At 36.6% G+C, this 22,129-nt stretch overlaps 1 non-coding gene across 1 annotated transcript; it reads right to left on the bottom strand.

The window, feature by feature from the left end:
• Positions 1 to 2,451: 2,451 nt before the first annotated feature.
• LOC119059824 (U6 spliceosomal RNA) lies at positions 2,452 to 2,558 on the bottom strand. Its single transcript, XR_005084466.2, has one exon. It is a non-coding gene; the product is annotated as a U6 spliceosomal RNA (small nuclear RNA).
• Positions 2,559 to 22,129: the final 19,571 nt, after the last annotated feature.

Below are 22,129 nucleotides of genomic sequence, written 5' to 3'. Positions count from 1 at the left end.
TTTAAAAATTATATTAGGTCCCCTTCCACCCAGTGCCCTCTACTCCCTGAAGCAATCCCATATCATTGTTCATGTTCATGGGTCATATGAATATAAGTCCTTTGGCAACTCCATTATCTATACTGTATTTTGCATCCCCATGGCTATTCTATAACTACCAATTTTTACTTAGTTATCCCCTTACTGCTTCATCTATTCTCCCACAGCCCCCCTCCTAGCTGTCAATCATCAAAACACTCTCTGTATCCATGATTCTGTCTCTATTCTTGTTTGCTGTCTGTTTTTTAGATTCAATTTTTGATAGATGTATATTTTTTGCTATTTAATTACTCATACTTTTGATCTTCTTTTTCTAAAATAAGCCCCTTTAATGTTTCATATAATAATGATTTGGTGATGATGAACCAAACCATTTAGTTTTTCTTATCTGGGAAGCTCTTTATTTGGCCTTCAATTCTAATGATAGAATCATTTTCTGGGTGAACAATCTGGGCTGTAGGACCCTGCTTTTCATGACTGAATATGTCTTGTCAATCCCTTCTAGCCTGCAAAGGTTGTTTTGAGAAATCAGCTGTCAGTCTTATGGAAACTCCTCTTTAGGTAAATAGTTCCTCTTCTCTTGCTGTATTTAAGATTCTTTCTTTAACTTAACCTTTGAAATATAATTATGATGTGTCTTGCAGCGGTTCTCTTTGCATCCATCATGATTGAGACTCTCTGCACTTTCTAGACTTGCATGTTTATTTTCTTTACCAAATTAAGGAAGTTTTCTTTAATTATATTTTCAAACAGATTTTCAATTTCTCCCTCTTTCTTTTCTCCTTCTGGTACAACTATGAGGTGAATGTTAGACCTCTTGAAGTTGTCACATAGGTTGCTTATATGTTTCTAATTTTTTTAGATTATTTTTTCTTCTTGTTCTATGTGGTTATTTTTTGCTTCCTATGTTCCAAATCATTGATTTGGTTCTTGGATTCATCCACTCTACTCTTGTTTCCCTGTAAATTGTTCTTTATTTCAATTAGTGGATCTTTCATTTCTGACTGGATCTTTTTATACTGTGAGATCCTCATTAAGTTCTGTGAGCATCCTTATAAACAGTGTTTTGAACTCTGCATCTGATAGATTGCTCATCCTCATTTCATTTAGTTCTTTTTCTGGAGTTTTGATCTGTTCTTTCATTTGAGCCATGTTTCTTTGTCTCCTTGTTTTGGCAGCCTCCCTGTGTTTGTTTCTATGTATCAGGTAGAGGTGCTTTGACTCTGTGTATTGGTAGTGTGGCCTAATGTAGTAGGTGTCCTGTAGTGTCCAGTGGTACAGCCTCCTTTATCACCCAAGCTGGGTACTTGAGGTGCATCCTTTGTGTGGGCTGAGTACACCCTCCTCTTGTAGTTGAGACTTGATTGCTCTTGGCAGATCAATGGGAGGGATTTACCCAGGCCAGCCAGCTGTAAGGACTGGCTGTGACCACTTAGCACCAACCTCTGCCCTCCATGTAGGATCAGCTGTGCAGGGGCAGGGTGGTGGTGCTCTTATGTGGTCTGTAGCTGTCCCCTGGGTGTGCTGGCCCTGGGGTTTCCCAGGTGGTTCAGGCCAAGGTCAGTCCTCACCTTTGTTTTTCCAGGGGCATCCTGTCTGAAGTACAAAGCAATCTGAGATGGTTGCTGTTTGTGCTGGGCTTGAAGATTCCCATTTGAAGCCAAGCTATAAATCTAGGCTGGCTGCTTCTAAAGCTGTGCCTGGGGCTCACTGAAGCCTGATGTTGTTAGTTTGATAGGATTTAGGACATTGTAAAGCATGAGCCAAGACTAGCCATTCATATGGAGAAACAGATTGGATGGGTTCATAAATTTGGTGGGGCAGTCTCTGGGGATTTCCAAGGCAGATCAAATAGTGTTATCCAGGTTAACGGAGTCAGATATGGCACAAGCTTGCCAGCTCTGTAGGGGTAGGATTTATAGAAGGGACAATGGCCTCTGCACACTTTGATGCCAGACACTTCACTTTCTCCCTGTATGCCACTGATGCCTTTCGAGATGCTACCCGTGTGCTGGAGCTCAGAGGGAGTGATTCTAAGAAGGTGGGTTCCTGTGTGGGTTCTTTAAGAGGCCTTGCTTGGGGTTTCAGCAGTTTCTTCCGCTGACTCAATCCCTGCTGATTTTTGCAGCTAAAAGTTCTATGGACTTACCTTCCTGTCACTTGAACCCTGAACCAGGGCCCCGGGACTGGTGGCTCCTAAGATATCCCTTCTGAATTTTTATCTACCACATGTGGGTGTGGGACCAGCCCATTCCACATTTGCACCCCTCCTACCAGTCTGGATGTGTGATTTCTTTTTATTTATTTTATTTTTAGTATTTTTATTTTTTAATAAATATATTTTATTTTGGTTTATATTTTATTTATTTTTAAAATTTTATTTAGTTATTTTTCAAGTACAATTTTTTGTCTAAAAATATGGAACGCTTCACGAATTTGCATGTCATCCTTGCGCAGGGGCCATGTTAATCTTCCCTGTATCCTTCCAATTTTAGTATGCATGCTGCCGAAGCGAGCACTGGATGTGTGATTTCTTTAATTCTGTTGTTGTGAGGCTTTAATTCAACTTAATTTCTGGTGGTTCTAAGTGATGATTATTCTATATTTTAGTTATATTTTTAATGTGGTTGTGCAAAGAAGTGAGCCAGGCTTGCTTACACTGCCATCTTGACTGGAAGTTCCCCAGAATTTCTGAATCTATGGTAGCAAATTATTCAGATGAAATAACCCATAATTCTCATTCAAGTTGATATGTTTTTATTATAACATAATTTATAAAGAAGGGTGTGCAATGATAAGAATATGAAATAATAATATAGTTAATATTACATATACATGTAAAAAATTTATGCTGCCATTAAAAATTCAGGTTTGAAGAATCATCGGTGGAAATGTTCATGTTATAATAGTAAATGAAGTACAAAAACAAAGATGACATAAAAAAGAGCAGAGTTTCATACATATTATGACTAAAAAGAAAATAAATTTTAAAAAGAGGAAATGGGACCTGGCTGGTATGGTTCAGAGCTTTAAGCACTGGCCTGTGAACCAAAGGGTCACTGGTTCAATTCCCATTCAGGGCATATGCCTGGATTGTAGGCCAGGTCCCCAGTAGGGTGCACGCAAAAGACAAACGTAGACTGATGTTTCCGTCTCTTTTTTCTTCCCTTCCCCTCTGTCTAAAAATAAAGAAATAAAATATGTTTAAAAAACTAAAAAAAAGAAAATATTAAAAAACATAAAGAAAAGGAATCGCACCAAAAATAAGATCATTCTTATTCCAAAATGGTAACATTATAGGTTCTTTATTTATATATATATTTTTTAATATTTTATTTATTTATCTTTAGAGGGGAAGGGAAGGAGAGAGGGAGAGAAACATCAATGTATGGTTGCCTTTCATGCATCCCCTGCTGGGAACTGGCCTGCAGGGAACTGGTCTGCAACCCAGGCATGTGCCCTGACTGGGAATCAAACCGCAATTGTCTGGTTTGCAGGCCCGTGCTCAATCCACTGAGCTACACCAGCCAGGGCTATATTTTATGCTTTTGTGTGTTTTTCATATTTTTTGTTTACAATTACAAAACTGGAAAACTAAAAAAAAAATCAAAGTTTTAAAAATAAAGTGCTCATGTAAAAAAATGAACGTTCTCTTGGATAAAATTAGCCCACCTCCAGTACTTACCTTATTAAGTACTACCAATTTTCAGAGTGTTTAATAAGGTAAGAAAAATTAATTTGATTTATGGTACAAAGGTTTAAAAATGAGATGCACACTGCATGCTTGAGATATCAATATTTCTAATATTGGAACCACCGATAGAGTAGACTATTTTGCATATTTTAGCTCTTTTTTCTAAGGTCTTTACATGACCTTATGCTTGATTTGCATAATTTAAATGACTCCTTTGAGTGGCATGTAGATGTATAATTATTCTTTTAATTACTGTTATTAACTTGTTTGTGTAATAGTAGATAATTTGAATAAATAATTTTCATCTTTCAATTTTTCCAGTTTCATATGCAGTATAGATAGACATGCCTAATTCTGCATAACTATAAAAATAATATTCAAAGTCAGATGAATTTTGATGTTATTTTTATTTTCTACAGTTCTCTAAAAAATAATTTGTTACTTATAAGAATCCTTAAAATTTAAATTGTTTAACCATCACTGTCACTCTTGGATTTATTAATAATAATTTATTAAATAATAAAGCTCTTAGAATAATAAGGCACATCAGATTCTTTATGTTCCCTTATTTATCCTACAACATAAGACTAGGCATCAGGATGGTGGAGGTAAGGCAGGTGTTTTGTGCCCCATGCGGAACAGAGCACGGTATTGTAACATGGGATCAGATGGGACTGGGCAGCTTAGGCTGGGATGTTACAGCTGTCACCTCTTCCTATAATTAAGCAACATTTTAAAAAATTTCCTACACTTTGACATAAGGATATATCTGATCTGCCATAATTGAAACCAATATTGCTGTCTTTATGTGTATGTCTACATCTGGTGTTATGAAGAAAAGTCATAGAAGGTGGGGTCCTGTGCCCATTTACAAAAGCTCACCCTTCCTGTGGAGGAGGCCTGTAGTTATATACACCTCTTGTCTCCACGTAACAGGACAAATTTCTATGCATCTGAACATCAAAATGAATGGTGTAACAATGAGCTCCAAAACACCATTCACTGAGGGAAGATACTAGTGTTGTCAGAGGACTAAGAGCAGAGTGGGGGTTTCAGTTAAGGTGGAAGGTCCAGGGCTTGTAGGACCCATGAGCTTCCTGAGTCAAGATGCAGAAGTGAGAACAAACAGAGTTAGAATCAATTATACTAAGTAGTATAACTATCCCCATGAGCTCAAAAGTCTTCCTGAAGGGATCCTTTTCTTTCTTATATCCTAATTCCAATAAATTACCAAACTTTCAAATTCTACCTGCTTAACATTTCTCCCACTTATACTCCTATACCTTGCCTAGTGCTCTTGCCTTAATTTAGCTCTTGACTCAGTTATTGTCTTCTAACAGATCTCCTTGCTTACTGTTTTGGATCCTCATAAATCTATCCTATATATTTTTTCTATCACTGGGTCCATTTAAGGTACAAATCATGACCATGTTAATTTTTTCACTTTAAAACCCTGATCTTTTATATTAGCTCTAAGTCTGAAGCATATGAAATTGCTGATATTGGTCTGGTTCTGACCTATAAAAATACAGTTTTATAATATAACTTCTTAAAACCTGTATCAGGAGACTTTGGGCTGCAAGTAACAGAATATTCAACTCTAAATGGCTTAAAAATAAAAACAATTTTCTCATATAAAGAATACTTACATATCCTTTGAGGTTGTGCTTTATACCCTCTTTTTCAAGACTTTTTCTCATTTTTTCTTTGCCTGGGTAGAATGAATTATTAAATATTTTTCTAGCAAGAACACTTATTAAAGGTTATTATTTCACCTATTATAATATTTAGTGTCTTTCACTCATAATAAACTCCAGTTCTTTGAGAGCAGGAGTAGTGTTTGATTCACCTCCATGTTTCCAGAGCCTTGCACAATGTCTTGCGAGTTAAGAAAATAAATGAATGGCTAGATGAGGTGAACAAATAATTTACTAAATAGGCTGGGGTCAGATCCTATGCCATAGTTGCATGGATGCAATACAAATATCCCCATTACTTACTTCACGCAATAGATGAGAGATTCTCAGAACAGTACATCCTTTTCCCAGATACCTCCAAATGGAGATTGTTGTAAAAACAATTATCTTTTGTTTTTAGGTCTGACAATATAAATAAAAATTAATACCAACATCAGGATGATTGTATAACTTGCCATCCAGAGGCAGTCAATGCAAATCAGTACCCTCAAATATCATATTACAGTACTTTATTCTTATCTCATATAAATATTTTAGCTATGTATCTTTATAATTGTACTCTCAAATAATGCTGTTTAAAATGAACCTGAAATTTTTAGTGCTAAATTTAGCTAAATATTTACTAGTGTTTCCAGGAAGTACTTTTGAGATTGCTAGCTAATATTCCCTGCAATATTTGTTAATAAGAAAGAGAATTTGTACAAAAGATGCTTGTCCTAAAGATGCAAATAATCTGTTACAGAACATTAATGATTTATCATCACTACACCTTAACTTTGTGTAGGAAGCCTTGTGTATGGGAGGAAAAAATAATGATCTGGACTCTGAGAGCACATAGTAAGTATCAAGTGAAATAGCCCTGTAGATTATCAACCTTACAGAGGATGTCAGGTGTGTAAGGTTCCATAATGTATTTGCTTTCCATAAAATATGTCGCAGTAAATGTCGAATGATCTGCTATTTTTCCAGTTCTAAATATCATATAAAACATGGGTAGATTCCGAAGAGGTTTTGCTGATGTTCTCGTAGCTTCTTCTCAAAAGAAAATTCCCTACTTGTAGTTGCATATAATATAGTAAATTTATAATTCCTAAAATAGATTGTCATTTCCAACATTCAGAGTGTAGTAGAGTCAGAGGTGTCTGGGGTTATCAATTCCACCTCTCTAGCTCCCTCTTTGAGCTTCATACCTTTTTCCCCAGTTGAGAATTTTGCAGAGGTGAGTGCTGAAAAGAATATTACCAAGTCTTTGGTTAAATAATAGAACACACAGTTAGAAATTTCATGCGGGCTACAAAAAAACCCCAGTAAATAGCAGAGTACAGGAAGTTAACACTGGTAGGAACAGTATGCCTCAGACCAGCTGCAGCAGGGTCCAGGGTTTTCTGAAAGGTGGGTAAGGCGTTGGCGATGGGTAACAGATGACAACATGCCTCAAAGGACAGTGAAGCTTTGTTCCATTTATTGCAAGTACAAGCAGGTTTTTATATTTTCATTTTAGGTAGTGATTAACATTTGCAGTGTAGCATGATCAGTTAAGCAGAAAAAAATCAATACAAAGGTAACCAGGAAAAGTACGAAAGTTCCCATAATTCAGTTATATTAAACAAAGATTATTTTGACCAGGAGAGCCATAAATCAGACAATTAGAAGTAGCTGTATGTACAGAATTTGAATTTCTTATTGTATATTAAAGCTTCTCAGAATTTGTCATGGGGCAAAAGGATATGCTAGCTTGAGCAGAGGTAATATGAAATTATTATAAGGCCTTTGTGATGTCTAACTTAGCTATCTAGCCTTTTCTGTCTAAAATGTTTCTCTGTGTACTATAAACTCTGACTCTTTAATAACTGTTTCTATGTGTTTAGTTTGTAATAACTAGCCAGCTTTTGTTATTTCTTTGCCTGTCTAATTGATATATATTCTTATTCAAGGTAAAGGAGGGTCTGTTACTCCAACAACTTTTAGACATTCAGGAGCTATTTCATTAGAGGGGATTTTGTTCTCTGGTCAAGAAATTATTTTGTACAACTTTATCGGAGTTATGGGAATCAATGAACCTGAAATACAAGTGTCTAACTATCCCACCACCTTTTGATCACCAAAACAAACATGTAAAGAGAGATAGACAAGAAATCCAGCCACAGTTGCCTCTGCCTTGCAGACACATCTCAACTATGCCGACCTTGTCAAGGGATGGTTGCTGGTGGGCTCCCGACAACAGTATATTTTATGGTGACTTGTGTTTATAAAATGGCAGGACGTGTGTGTACGTGTGTGTGGTGTGCATGCACATGTACACTATTTCAAGCAACAGCACCAACCTGAAATCTCACTATAAAAGATGGCCCAGCCCAACAATTAACCAAATTTATATCTCTTTTGTGATTTAATTTTTAAAACTTTAGGTCAGTTTGCAGTCACTAAAAGTTTGGCAGTTTAGAGGAATCACTCTGGATTTGGGAAGTCTATATTTCTGGGGTGACTCAATGACTCAGAAGGTATTTATGGGAGGAGAAATAAATATTCACAGCAGTTTGCTGTATATACAGAAATTAGCCATTCCTCATGGCAACTGTTATCACTGTGAGTCTCTGATTCCTGTTGCCTACTCTGTTCAAGTGAGGAATCAAGTGAGGCAATGTAACGCCAGACCAAGGAAGGACTAGATCCAAAATTTGTCCTGCTTCTAAGTCATGAGGGGGTCTCTGCTAGTCAGGACTAGGGTATATGGATTCATCATGTGCCATAGGATGTGTAGGAACCTAGAAGTTGGCAAACAAACATGTAGAACACACAAGAGTCTTTTTGGACAAATCTGACATCTCGTTTAAGACAGGTTGTCAATCCCAGTATAGAAAAGGGTTGTAGGCAGCAGTCACAACAGAAACAGCAGGCCATGGAACTCATTCATAGAGACCTGGGGAGCCAAAGTAAGAACCAGGTCAACAACAGGATGGTTTTAATGGGGACTGATCTTGACAGCTGGGGTCTCCCCTCCACCTCATTTCAAGCCAGTTAGTCCCAGTATGGTCTCCTGCTGAGCCTACAGATGGGAGATCCAGAGGAATTCAGAGGCTGGTACTGTTGTTAATCACTGTTAGTTTCTGAGGCAATGCAACCTGAACTCATTGCCAGGCAACAATTTCATCCCCACCTCTGTCTTTCTATACTTTCCTCAGTCACAATCTCTGGCTGTCATCCTCCTTCATCCTCCACACGTGCCTCCCCTGCCCCCACCCCACCCCACCCCCTGGGATAGTTAGACACTTGTATTTCAGGTTCATTGATTCCCATAACTCCGATAAAGTTGTACAAAATAATTTCTTGACCAGAGAACAAAATCCCCTCTAATGAAATAGCTCCTGAATGTCTAAAAGTTGTTGGAGTAACAGCCCCTCCTTTACCTTGAATAAGAATATATATCAATTAGACAGGTACACCTTTCTGAGTGTCTCCTTATATCTCTATGGTGATGCTCCTGAAAATTTCATGGAATGGATAGGATTTTCCTTTTCTCTTGGACAAGGCAATGTTAACACCATTCCCACATAAGCAATCTGCCTGTCCACATCCTACCTGCAAATGACCCTGTAACATCTTCTTGCAGCTTTATGCCACAAGATTGTTGGGCTCCCTAATATGTCCATTTTGATCTTTAATTCACCTCCTAGCTTTCCAGATAAGCTACCATTTATTTCTCATATTGCTCTACAACAAATGTTTTTAATGTGAGCTACATGAAAACATACAATTCATAGGATCTGTGAGTCTCTTGAAATTATAATTTTAGGTATATTTCTAAATGTGAATTTTTCTGAAGAAAGCCCATAATTTTCTCCAGATTCTTATTAGTGCTGGTGACATTAAATAGTTAAGAATCATTAATTTATAAAATATATTTTATTCATTGGTCCTGTTATTTTCTATCTATAACAATAGTACCACTACCACCATTGCTAATGGAATCTGCACAGCACTTTACAACCTGTAATATTCTTTAAAATGCACTTTTATGCCCATACTTCCGTTTGAAACTCATGACTTTCCTCAGTGGAGGGCAGGTCTTATTATGTCCATTTTACAGATGAGGAAATAGAGAGGTTAAGAACCATTCAGCTAACTATGTGGCAGAGCAGAGGTGGGACCAGTGCCTAAGTACCTGGACTCTTGGTCTGAAGGCAAAAAGGCCTTTTGCATGGCCAAGCCACTTAGTACCTACTTGGGACTATTTCTTCTGGCTACAGTTTTTCCTCTTTCATACTGCCTTTGATACTATAGAATGAGGTGAATGTGTATTTTATGCTGATTTTCTCTATTTTTAAACAGAAGAGTGCTACATAATGTGATTTTTCTGTAGGGCCCTGAGTCTTTTCCAGGATGGTATTTAGAGGCATCGTGATTCACTGATATAAAATGTATGACATGAAGTCAGTAAAGTAACTGGGTGACTCTGGCTTAAGTTTGCTGAGTGACCTTAGGTAAAATACTTGACCTTTCTTTCTCATTTAATCTGTGAAATGAAGTTAAAATATTAGTTTATACCAGTAACATAACAATTGATAAGTGATAGAAGATTTAGAGATTTACACATGCTATGCAAATAATATGTGTAAATCTCTGTTACTATTTTGAGCAGGTCAGTATTTCCTGGGCTAAATTAAGAAAAAAATCTTGTAAGTACAAGATTAAATGTGTAATTCATTTCCTGATTAGACTGTTTATAGAAGAAAACCACGTTTTTTCTACATTTCTGGTTGATTATTTTCCTCACTAAATTTACTGTCTCATCAAAGCAGTATTTGTTCATTTGTAGAATCATTTAGCCTGTATTGGACTATGGGGACCTGAGATGGAACTTTTTCCATTTAAGAAAATAGCCACTCTGTATTTAGATTCCTGTAGGGGACACTTTAGGAGAGTGATGTTGTTATATCATGCCTACAAATACCTCATCTGGGTTTGGATTCTCTGATATATCTGCTCATTCAAGATACTGGCACTTAGCAATTCAACAAGATGTAAGTTGGCTAATAAACAAAGCCAGTGTTCTCTGGGGGTTTGAACAACACTTCCTGTGTTTGACTCTGGTTGCCCCGAAGTTGTTTTAAGCCCCGAACTGCTGGTGATGTTTCCCCTGGTGCACTGAACAGCTTATGCCATGTCAAAGGGCATCGACCTTTTCACTCAAGAACAAAAAGACTGGAAACAAATTACGCTCTGAGAACTGGTCAAAGGATAACACACAAACAAAAAAAGTGCCTGACACAGAAAACAAGTGATGAACACAAATTCTAAGCTTTGGAGCATTGTCTTTAGAGTATTAGCTTTCTAACCAATTTTTTAAAAAGTGTAATATGATCATTTGTTTCAATTTACTCTGAAACCGCCCACCCCACCCCCTTGGCTCCCTTTGCGGAACACCATGAACAAACTACTATTGTCTCTCCTCCCCCTATCCAAATGAATCTAGTCCAATTTATGAGCTGTCCACCAGCAAGCTGCGGCTTACAGAGACAATGACTCATCTGCAAATTTTGCTCGTGGCTTCTAAGAGCATATTTTGTGCAAAGAACTGGAGGATGAAGCATATCCAAACACATGCCAGGGTACAGAATTTGAGTGGGAGGAAGAGCACAGGGCTAAAATAGAACTGTAGTTATAAGTCAAAAAATTGGAGGCCTGGCCCAGCCTTTTCAGCTGTGTAGCTTCAGCAACACCTACAGTTCCTTGCCAAGAATGGCACGCCACATTAATGCAGTGAAAATGAGGTGTCCCTGGTGGTTTCCTTCAAAAAAAATAAAAAGAGAAACACGATATAAAAATAATTAGTGTAAAAAGTAATTATAACCAAAATGAACAAATGATGCTGCACTTCAATATTGTTTCAAGACGATGGAAAAATATTTTTCCCTTATATGAGTGCAATTACACACCACCCATGTCCGGGACTACTTTTGCAGATAGCTATGTTGGGTGGGCTGCTTGGTCATAGTCCTTAAGATATTGTTTAGGGGAGGTCTTCCTTGGTAAACCCAAATTCCATTTGACACAATTTTAGGGACTCCTCTTTTCTTCTTTCTCCCAACTGTTCAAGGTCAGTGATGGAGACCCAGTTATGATCTCAAGTTTAGAGTGTTCATCCCTTCATCAGTGTTCTGCCCCCCCAAGTCAGCATTTGAAAGCACTGATAACAAAAGCTAACAGCCAGGGGTCCATGTTCCAGCACACACCACAGTGTAACCGAAGGAGCTTTCTTTCACTTGGACTAAAACTCCCTGAGAGTCTTGAACTGCACTTGTCTTCATTCCTTGGTTTGAGTCTGTTTTTGTGTTTCTCTTAAACCTGGCTACCACGCTATTTTTCTTGCCTACCAGGCTCTCTTGTCTTTTTTCTTCTATCTTTTCATTCAGTATTTTCTCTCCTGTTACCCCACTTTCATATATTTTTCATCACCAATCATGACATTGAACTAAAGGTTATGTTTGAATAACTGTTGTAAATCTCTGCAAAAATGTTTGTATTTTCTTTTCTTTACTAATCTATAACCAATTAAGCCAAAGTTTTATGTTACTCTCTTAAAAAACACTTAAGTCATTGTTGCTTTGTTTGAAACCTTGGTTTCTTTTTTTTTAGTAATTTGATAGATAAAAGAAACTTAAATAAAAACAAAACGAATTTTTCGAGTAAAGTAGTTCAAGTTGCCAAAACAACCAAGAAAATCTTGTTTCTAACCAACTGCTTTAAAATAATTTTTCTTTTATTATCCCCCAAATGAATCGTGAATAGAAATGATCTTTGATTTAGATTATGGACAAGGCTAGCAGGATTCAGTAATTTTAATTGTAACTTTAGTCATACTTTATAATAACTGTTATTTCAATTTTCATATCTTTTCTTGTTGGTCTAATTGACAAAAATCAATCAATTATAATGACAAAATCTATAAACATATGGAAACAAATTCATCAATCTATCTGATAAATAAATGTAAATAAAAAGAAGAGTTAGATACCTCCCTTTTTTTTTGGCCAATCACATACGGAAAATGAAAAAAATATATATTCCTAAAGCTTGAAATGGTTTTGTGAAATTCTCTTTCTCTAGATATACATGCATATGTACACATTTATATATTACATATATAAACATATATGCACACACAATACATATGCTGTAAGAATACTTAGATATCACTTATTTTCTCTGTGTGAATACACATACACACGTGACTGTGTGAATAATTATAGACACACACACAACACAACACACACACACACACACACACACACACACACATATATATTCTTTGACCAATCATTCTATTTTTGGTAACTTGCCCTAAAGCAAAAATTCTAAGTTTGGGGCAGAGGTGTAGGCATTATTATGTTTTTTAAAGTATTAGTTGTATTTTTGAAAAAGATGAACCAAATCAATGCTTGGTTATAAACAAATGACTAAGTAAAATTTCAGTGTGTACTTACCTACTCAAAAGCATCTTACCGAGATATTGAAATAATGCTTTTGAAAAAATGGCAATAAGACAGTTAGATGCTTATGTTGTTAAAAATTATGTAATCTATGTACAGGAAAAAAGCCTAGAAAGAAAAATACAAAATTGTCAAAAATTCTTATATAACTATTAGAACTGTTTTTCAAAAAAAAATTTGTGTTTCCAAATTTGTATTAATGCACACACATAATCTTTTAAATTCATGTAAAGATTTACACCAGTCACCATCCTCAATTCTCCCAGAAAAACTTCATTATAGTTATTTTTGAAAATCTTAATGCTCTTGCATGCACTAATAATTTATAGAAACATTGTACCAAAGTTTTCTAAACTTTAAGAATATTGAAAGGTAATAGCACTAAATTACTTTGCACTCTCCAGGAAAAATTATATTTGAATATCTGACCTCTCTTGGTGACCATTATTGACATTATTGTAGTTAAGAGTTGCTTCCCATATCCAGCAGGGAAAAATACTGTTTTCTAAATATTGTTAAATAACTTTTTAAATCCAATTATTACAGCTTCACACATACCAAAAAATGATAAGGAGAAGATATAGTGCAGAGATTGCTATCACCATTAAAAAGAAAGAAAGGAAAGAAAGTAAAATGCAAACAGAATTCTTATTTCTATTACAAAACAATTTTATTTCTAAAAATTATGCTTTGGGGGGGCAACATGTAATATCTGAGGCTTATATACAACACAGAAAAAAACATATCTGAACAATTGTGATTATGAGTGTTGTGTTAACATCTACTGCTATTCTATCAAAACTGTGAACAGAGAATGGGTATTAATTAATGGGAGACATTACCGGGCGGGAAAAGTTGGGAGAGTATTCAGTAAGCTGTCAAAACAGGAGCTGAATTCTATAGAACGGGTGTTCACGTATCTGACAAAAATCGATCCTGAAATCTAGCTTTTCCATTTTTGCTTAGAAATAACATTACCAGACTCTCACCTACTAATCTTTCAATAGCTTAGAATAATGGTGTTTATAGCATGAAAATAAAATTTATTTTAGTACCTTTGAGATCAACAAAGCCACTGTGAATTGTCTCACAAAAGGGATAGAGAGATATTTATTTGGATCCTTGCTTGAAACTGTCTTATTTTATCTCGTAGGATTGGACTTTAGAACGAGAGAGCATGGTTTGGGAAATAAATTGTGTCAGATATTCTAGCTAAATAAAGGCCATAGAAATCTTCAGAAAATATACTGTTTTTTTAACTTGTATTTTCATATACGTATATTCTATTTTAACACGTGTGTTTAAAATTGCTGTGGGAAAACCAGATGGCACAGTGGCGTGCAAACCACAAATAAAACGTCTGATGTCAGTAACTTAGTCATAAGTATTTTTAGTGAACATTGTGAAGACTTAGAAGAAAAGGCAAAAATTTCATATAAGGCCTGGTTTTTTAAACTCCTTCTCTTACAGTGAAATGCAACCGGAGCAGAAGCTCCTGTCTATATAATTTGGACATTGAATACAGTACTACCTTTATTCCTGGCAAAGGACCAGAAAGACCTATGATTTGAATGACACTTAAAGGCAGATTCATCAAAAACAGTCTTCCTCCTTCCGTTCATTTCTTACCTGAAGTTACAACATTAGTCACTTGCTGTTAAAAGCATTGACAATCATTTGTGAAGTGCTTGTTAGAACAGTGGGCTATAACAGTAAATTACAAAAGAGAAAGTACAAATGATGAGTAAATCTGTGAAAAGTTATTCTACCTCACTAATAATTGTGACATATACCTTTCTAACAAAAATCATTGTGCCAATATTTATAACAAAGAAAAACTGAATATGATCTAAATGTCCATCAACATGTTAAAATAAGTTACATCCATAATGTGAACTATTCTGGTGCTGCTAGAGTGAGATTTAGATTATCTTTACTGCCCCAGAAAAGTATGTGTGGCATATAATTGGGTTTAAAAAATCAGATTGCATAAGAGCTTGTATAAATGTTACCATTTCTGTTAAATCCTATACCTGTGTCTATAAATGTGTATATGCTTAATGTTCTCTGGAAAACTGGACAGGCTGGTGGTTTGCTATTCTTTTTTATTCTGGTTTTTCAATATTGTTTGAAATTTTTTAATGGCTCTAGATCATTTTATAAGAAAATAATTCTATAGAAATAACACAAGCCATTAATAAATACCTTAACATGCTTTTAAAAAGACAGCTGCCCTGTTTGCTGTGGCTCAGTTGGATGGGTGTCATCCTGCAGACCAAAAAGGTCGGGGTTTCGACTCTAGACCAGGGCATATGCCTAGGTAGCAGGTTCGGTCCCTGGTTGGGTCATGTGGGACAGGCAACTGATTGATGTTTCTCTCACATCAGTGTTTCTCTCTTTTCTTTCCCTCTCCCCACTCTCTAAAATAAAATAAAACAATGAACTAAAATACCAGTTAACTGTTAAGTCTTCTAGAATGGCATAAAGTTCAACAGATAACTCACTACCTATTGATGAGCTACCATGCATCAGTACTCTATTAGGACTTTGGATAAAGAAAGACTAAGGCATAATCTGTCCCACTTTTCAGGGGCCCATGGCTTAGTAGATGAGATATAATTGTAAACAAATCATTCAAATCCATATAACAATAAAAAATAAACACAACAGATATTAGGGAAATGATAATAACCTGTGACTTTGGGGTAGGAGTTGAAGGTTAGGAAAACAAACAGAGGGTGTAACGAGGTAAGGTTTAAAAGGAAAGTGTAGAGTATTGTCAGGAAGGTGGGAGGCAGGGAGTGTGAGAGGGAGAAAAAGAAGAGAGAACACAACATGAGATGGTATTAAATTTTGGCAAAATAATAGAAGTGAGAACGTAAGGGGCCCAGTGTAACTGAAAATGAGGCTTACAGGAAGGCTGGAGAGAGACATGCACAGTGTTTTTCAGGATTAGATGTTGGCTATAATCCCCTTTAGAAGCTGATGTAACTACTGGATACAACTGGGATTTTTAATAAATCATATCAGGGTTTTATAATTTAGACTTTATGGGAATGTCCACACTTTATTTTGTTCTTTACGAAGAGACAGCCGATATCTGAATTTACCAGTTGAAGTGGCTTTTCCACTAGCTCTGCTCCTAGCAGTTTGATTGATAAGCTTGTAAAATAAATAGTAAGTGAGATCTACAACATTGTTCTTGTAGACACTCAGTTAGTTGTACATGTCTAGTGGCTTTGCATGCTGGCAAACTGTCATTTAGTCAGAGTAGTTATCAGCCAAGTCGGGCAGAGGAGACCGCGGCCTGAAAGCTGTCAATTTCTACATCAGTGGTCGCTGAGACAAGCGCTGCCATCTGTACCATAATTCTTCATTATTAAGTAATGGGTCCTTGTTCTTCTTCCCATGCAATGTTATTGCAACACATATCAAAGTAAGGAACTGCTTAGAACTTCCATTAAAGTGGAAATTAGAAGGCTGGCCTATAGCAAAAACACTTGAAAATTACAAGTGGAAAGGAAATTAGGCTGATGTACAACTAAGTTCAGAAACTAATCAGTAGTAAAAATGCTTCTAGACAGAATTTCTCTCTGCATATAGAAATGCTTCAGCAGCTTTTTTCTCAAGGTCTACCGACAACTTTGACTTGGTTGTGCTTTTACTGGCCATACTCCTTGAGCTGGGCCCTTGACAGGGACTGCTCATTGCAGCCCTGAAATTGTGGGCCTGCAACTTAGGCAAAGCTCCACTAGGCTTACTCCTGACATTTTGAAATCATTTTCATCTGTGGTTTATTCAAAGGATTTGCAAACTGCTGCCCCATATTAAGTGGGTTCTGGGAGAAAACTGGTTGTAAAATCCTTGCCAATATATAGTGTTATGTAAATACTACTTAATAATAATAATAATATCCTGAAGTTCTTAGAAGTGGGAGGCCAGGACTATTTATTAGAAATAGAAAACACTGCAACCAATGCAGTGATTTAAAGTATTTAAGGTAAACCATGTGTTTTAATATTTATTGAGATAATTGTCATATATGTGTATATCAGAAAAATCAAGGAATACACTTTTCACTTGAAAATATAATAATGAAGAATGCATAAAGAGTAGAACACAATAATTAGCAGATTGTTTAAATCTTCAACTAACTTAAAATTGAAATAGAGAATTAAAAAGTTCTGTTTACTTAGTGATTCCCACAGAGGGAGAGAGGTCTGCATTGGGCATGATGAAGTCTCCAGGTTTGACTCTAACTTGGTCTGACTTGGTCAGGCAGTGTAGAGATCAAACTTGTAGCTTCAGAGCCAGGCAGCTGGATTTAAGTCTCTATCCCAACCTGTTAGAAGTGTGTCTTTGGGCAAGTCATGTGAGCTGTTTTCTACTTTATGGGGTTGCAATAAAGAAAAATACATTCAAAGCACTGCCACAAGGTGAGTGCTCCAGAGGTGTTAAATACCATGATTCTTATTTACAAGCTACATCCTCTTGATCAAAACAAAAACTGTTTATTATCTATGATGTCCAGTTCCATACAGAGTATGGAGATTAGATGAGAAAAAAAGGTAATAAATTAATATTGACAAAAATTTAAATATTTTATTGGTCATAAATATTTTAATATTTACAGTATTTAATATTTTATATATAACGTTTATATAGTATTTAATGTTTTAATATTTTATTGTTATTGTTATAACAGTTGTCCCTGCTGTTCACCCCACCCCCCTCCACTCAGCTGCCTCCCACTTCCATAATCAATCCCCACACCCTTGTCCATGGGTCCTTCATGTATGTCCTTTGACTACTCCCTTTACCTTCCTTCCACCAGTCTCACCTTCCCTCTCCCCTCTTATAGCTGCCAGTCTGTTCCATGGTGTTATGCCTCTGGTTCTATTTTGCTCATTTGTTTCTTTTGTTCATTCAATTCCACTTATAAGTGAAATCACATGGTATTTGCCTTTCACTGACTGGCTTATTTCACTTAGCATAATAGTCTTCAGTTCCACCCATGCTTTTGCAAAAGGTAGGAATTCCTTCTTTTTTTTTACTGTTGTATCATATTCCACTATGGAAATGTATCATGATTTTTAATTGATTCATCTACTTATGAGCCCTTAGCATGTTTCCAAATCTTGGCTATTGTAAATAGTGCTGCTATGAACATAGGGGTGCATAGGTTCTTTGGAACTGGCGTTTCAGGATTCTTCAAGGGTATTCCCAGCAGTGGAACTATGGGGTCAAAATGTAGTTCCATCTTTAGTTTTTTGAGGAAACTCCATACTATTTGCCACAGTAGCTGCCCCAGTCTGTATTCCCACCAACAGTGCACTGGGGTTCCCTTTTCCCTACATCCTCACGAGCACTTGTTGCTTGTTGATTTATTAAAGATGGGCATTTTGACAGGTGTGAGGTGATATCTCATTGTGGTTTTAATTTAAATCTCTGTGATGGCTAATGATGTGGAGCATTTTTTCATATGCCTGTGGGCCATCCATATGTCTTCCTTGGAGAAGTGTCTCTTCAGATCTTTTACCCAATTTTTAACTGGATTACTCATCTTCCTGGTGTTGAGTCATATTAAGTTATTTATATGTTTCGAAGATTAAACCCTTGTCCAATGTATTATTGGCAAATATGTTCTCTCATATTGTCAGTTCCCTTTTCATATTGATGGTGGCTTCTTTAGCCATGGAGGAGCTTTTTAACTTGTTGTAGTCCCATTTATTTTTTCCTTTATTCCCCTTGCCCTAGGAGATATATTGGCAAAACTACTGCTACATGAGATATCTGAAATTTTGCTGCCTACATTTTCCTCTAGAATTTATTCCAGGGATGCAAAGATGGTACAATATATACAAATCAATAAATGTGATACATCACATAAACAAAATGAAGGACAAAAATCACATGATCATATCTATAGATACAGAAAAGCATTTGATAAAATACAGCACCCATTTATGATAAAAACACTCAACAAAGTGGGAGCACAGGGAGCATAACTCAACATAATGAAGGCCATATACGAAAAACCTACTGCCGGCATCGTACTCAATGAGTGAAAACTAAAATCTTTTCCCTTAACATCAGGAAAAACCCAGGGGTGTCTGCTTTCACCACTTTTATTTAACATTGTGCTGAATAGTGACAAAAATTTCAATGCCCAAATCTGTTAGGTAAGCACTTCAAGCTAGTGCCTTTTTCTAGATGTCCACAATCCACATCCACAAAACTGCCAGTTAAGATGGAGGCATAAGCAGACTTACTTTGCCTCCCAAGGAAGCATTACAATTAACCTCAAAGCAAAAAACACCCCAAACTGACAGAAAATCCAACTGTATAGAAGTCTAACAACCAAGGGTTTAGAGAAGACATATTCATCCAGATGTGTAGGAGGGACAGAGAGAGGGAGCTGGGGCAGAAAGGAAGTGGTGTGGTGCTGGTGGGGCAGTGGTGACCAGGTGGCCACTGTGGCTGTAGCGGCTGGTGGACAGGGCAGCCCCATATTAGGGATACCTGGGGTGAGCTGCAAGCCAGGGTTCCAGTGCCAGAAAAGTAAAGCCTCATAACTTCTGGCTGTAAAAACCAGTGAGGGTCGGAGTGGCAGAAGAAACTGCTGATCTCTCAGGAGAGTCTGTTTTTTTCCTCTTTATTATATATATATATTTTAAATATATTTTATTGACTATGCCATTACAGTTCTATTTCACCTCCTTCATTCCCTTCCACCCTGCACACCCCTCCCACCCCATTCCCCCCTTTAGTTCATGTCCATGTGTCATAAGTTCTTTAGTTCTACATTTCCCACACTATTCTTGCCCTCCCCCTGTCTATTTGCTTCCCACCATCTATGCTACTTATATTCTGCACCTTCTCCCCCACTCTCCTCCCACTCCCTTGTTGCTAACCTTTCATGTAATGTCAGGAGAGTCTGTTTAAAAGATCCTCAGGGTCCTGGAACACATGTAAGCCCACCCACTTTGAGAATGACCAGCAGGGCAAAAGCTAGAGGGGCACCAATCACATACAGGAAGTGGATGAAGTGATTGGAAATGGGGTGAGTGCTGAACAGGCCTCCAGCAGTCAGGCAACATCAATACCCTGTCTCTGACCCCTTTCACATATAAAAAGCCACAAAGCAGTGATGCAGGCTCCCCTGCCCTGGTGATTATCTAAGGCTCCACCCCATACATTATACCAGGTGTGCCAAGACAGGTAGTCAAAGCAGCTCTGCCTAATACGCAGAAACAAACACAGGGAGGCTGAAAAACTGAGGAGACAAAGAAATATGATTCAAATGAAAGAACAGAATTAAACCCAAGAAAAACTAAGTAAAAGGAGGTAACCAACCTATCAGATGCAGAGTAGAATAGAGGTGCTAACAGAGGTGATAAGGATGCTTAGGGATCTCACTGAGTACAGCAAAAGCATAAGAGAAGAAATGAAGGCTGCACTAAGTGAAGTAAAGAAAATCCATGGGGAACCAACATTGAAGGGAAGGAATCTGGGGTTCGAATCAACAATTTGGAACATGAGGAAGAAATATACAGTCAACCAGCTTAGAATGAAGAAAGAAGAATTTTAAAAATGAGGAGAAAATAGGAAAACTCTGGGGCATCTCCAAATGTGCTAAAATCCAAATCATAGGGATTCCAGAAGTAAAAGAGAAAAAAGCAAGAAATTGAAAAATTATTAGAAAAAAATAATGAAAAAAAACTCCCCTACTTTGGTGAAGGAAATAGACATACACATTTGAGAAGCACAGAAAGTCCCAAACAAGTTGGACTCAAAGAGCACCACATGAAGACACATCCTAATTAAATTGCCAAAAGTTAAAGATAAAGACAGAATCTTAAAAGCAGCAAGAGAAAAGCGGAGAGTTACCTACAAAGGAATTCCCATAAGATTATCAGCTGATTTCTCAAAAGAAGCTTTGCGGCAAGAAGGGACTGTCAAGAAGTATTCAAAGTGATGAAAAGCAAGGACCTACAACCCAGATTACTCTACCCACAAAAGCTATCATTTAAAATAAAGGACAGATAAAGTGTTTCCCAGACAAAGTAAAGCTGAAGGAATTCATCAGTAAGCCCTTATTATATACAATGTTAAAGGGACTTACTTAAGAAAAAGAAGAAGATAAAAACTATGAACATTAAAATGATAATAAACTCAAAACTATCAACAACTGATTCCAAAAAACAAAATCAAACTAAGTAAACAACCAAAACAGGAACAGAATCACAGATATGGAGGTCACGTGACAGGTTATCGGAGGAGAGGGCGAAGAAGTAGAATGGGGGAAAGCTACAGGGAATAAGAAGCATAATTTGTGGGTACAAAATAGACAAAAGGATGTTTAGAACAGAATAAGAAATGGAGAAGTGAAAGAACTTAATATGTGATCCATGAACATGAACTGAGGGGAGGATTGTGGAGGTAAGAGGGGTAAGGGATAGAGGGGGCAAAGGAAGAAAAATTGGGACAACTGTAATAACATAATCAATAAAACATACTTAAAAAAAAACCTGACTCCCATTAACAACATAAGGAAGGCTTGGAGAAGACCAGTAAAAAACAAATAAGTAAACAAACAAAAAACTAAAACACACAGACAAAACCTTGTTTTTCTTTTTAACCTAATATTTCAAACTTTATCTAAACATGAATACTTATCTTTTTCAGAACACCTGTTAACATTATTTTGAACAGTTTGAGATATACTAGATTACAGATTTTTTGTTATCATGTGCTTTATTTTTATTTTTGTCAAACTTTTTTGTTAATGTATTTTATTGATTATGCTATTGCAGTTGTCCCATTGTTTTCTCCCCTCTATTCCTCCAACCTGCATCTCCCTCCCTCCCACCAGCTAGGTTAGAGATTTTCCATAGTTTCATTCTGGTGTATAAACTGAACTTTTTTAAAAAATAAATTTGTGTTTAGAAACAATTTTAAACATATGTAAAAAATCTAAGAATGTAAATAGTTCAAAGTTGCTCATAAAATTTTTGCCCAACATTTATGTATATGAACATTTGGCCTCATTTGTTTTATCATTTGCTCTATATCTATTCATCATGTATGACTTAAATATTCTTCTAAAACACTTGAGAATAGGATATATACACCTCATGGCTCTTCGTGCCTGAATACTTCAGTGCATCTTTCCTAATAGGAGCATCCCCTCACATGTTCCCAGTTCA

Source organism: Artibeus jamaicensis, unplaced genomic scaffold, assembly GCF_021234435.1.
Source record: "Artibeus jamaicensis isolate MK-2021 breed Jamaican fruit bat unplaced genomic scaffold, CSHL_Jam_final contig_373, whole genome shotgun sequence".
Lineage (NCBI taxonomy): Eukaryota > Metazoa > Chordata > Mammalia > Chiroptera > Phyllostomidae > Artibeus > Artibeus jamaicensis.
The sequence above is the reverse complement of the archived record's forward strand: the minus strand, read 5'-3'. Positions and strand labels throughout refer to the sequence as shown.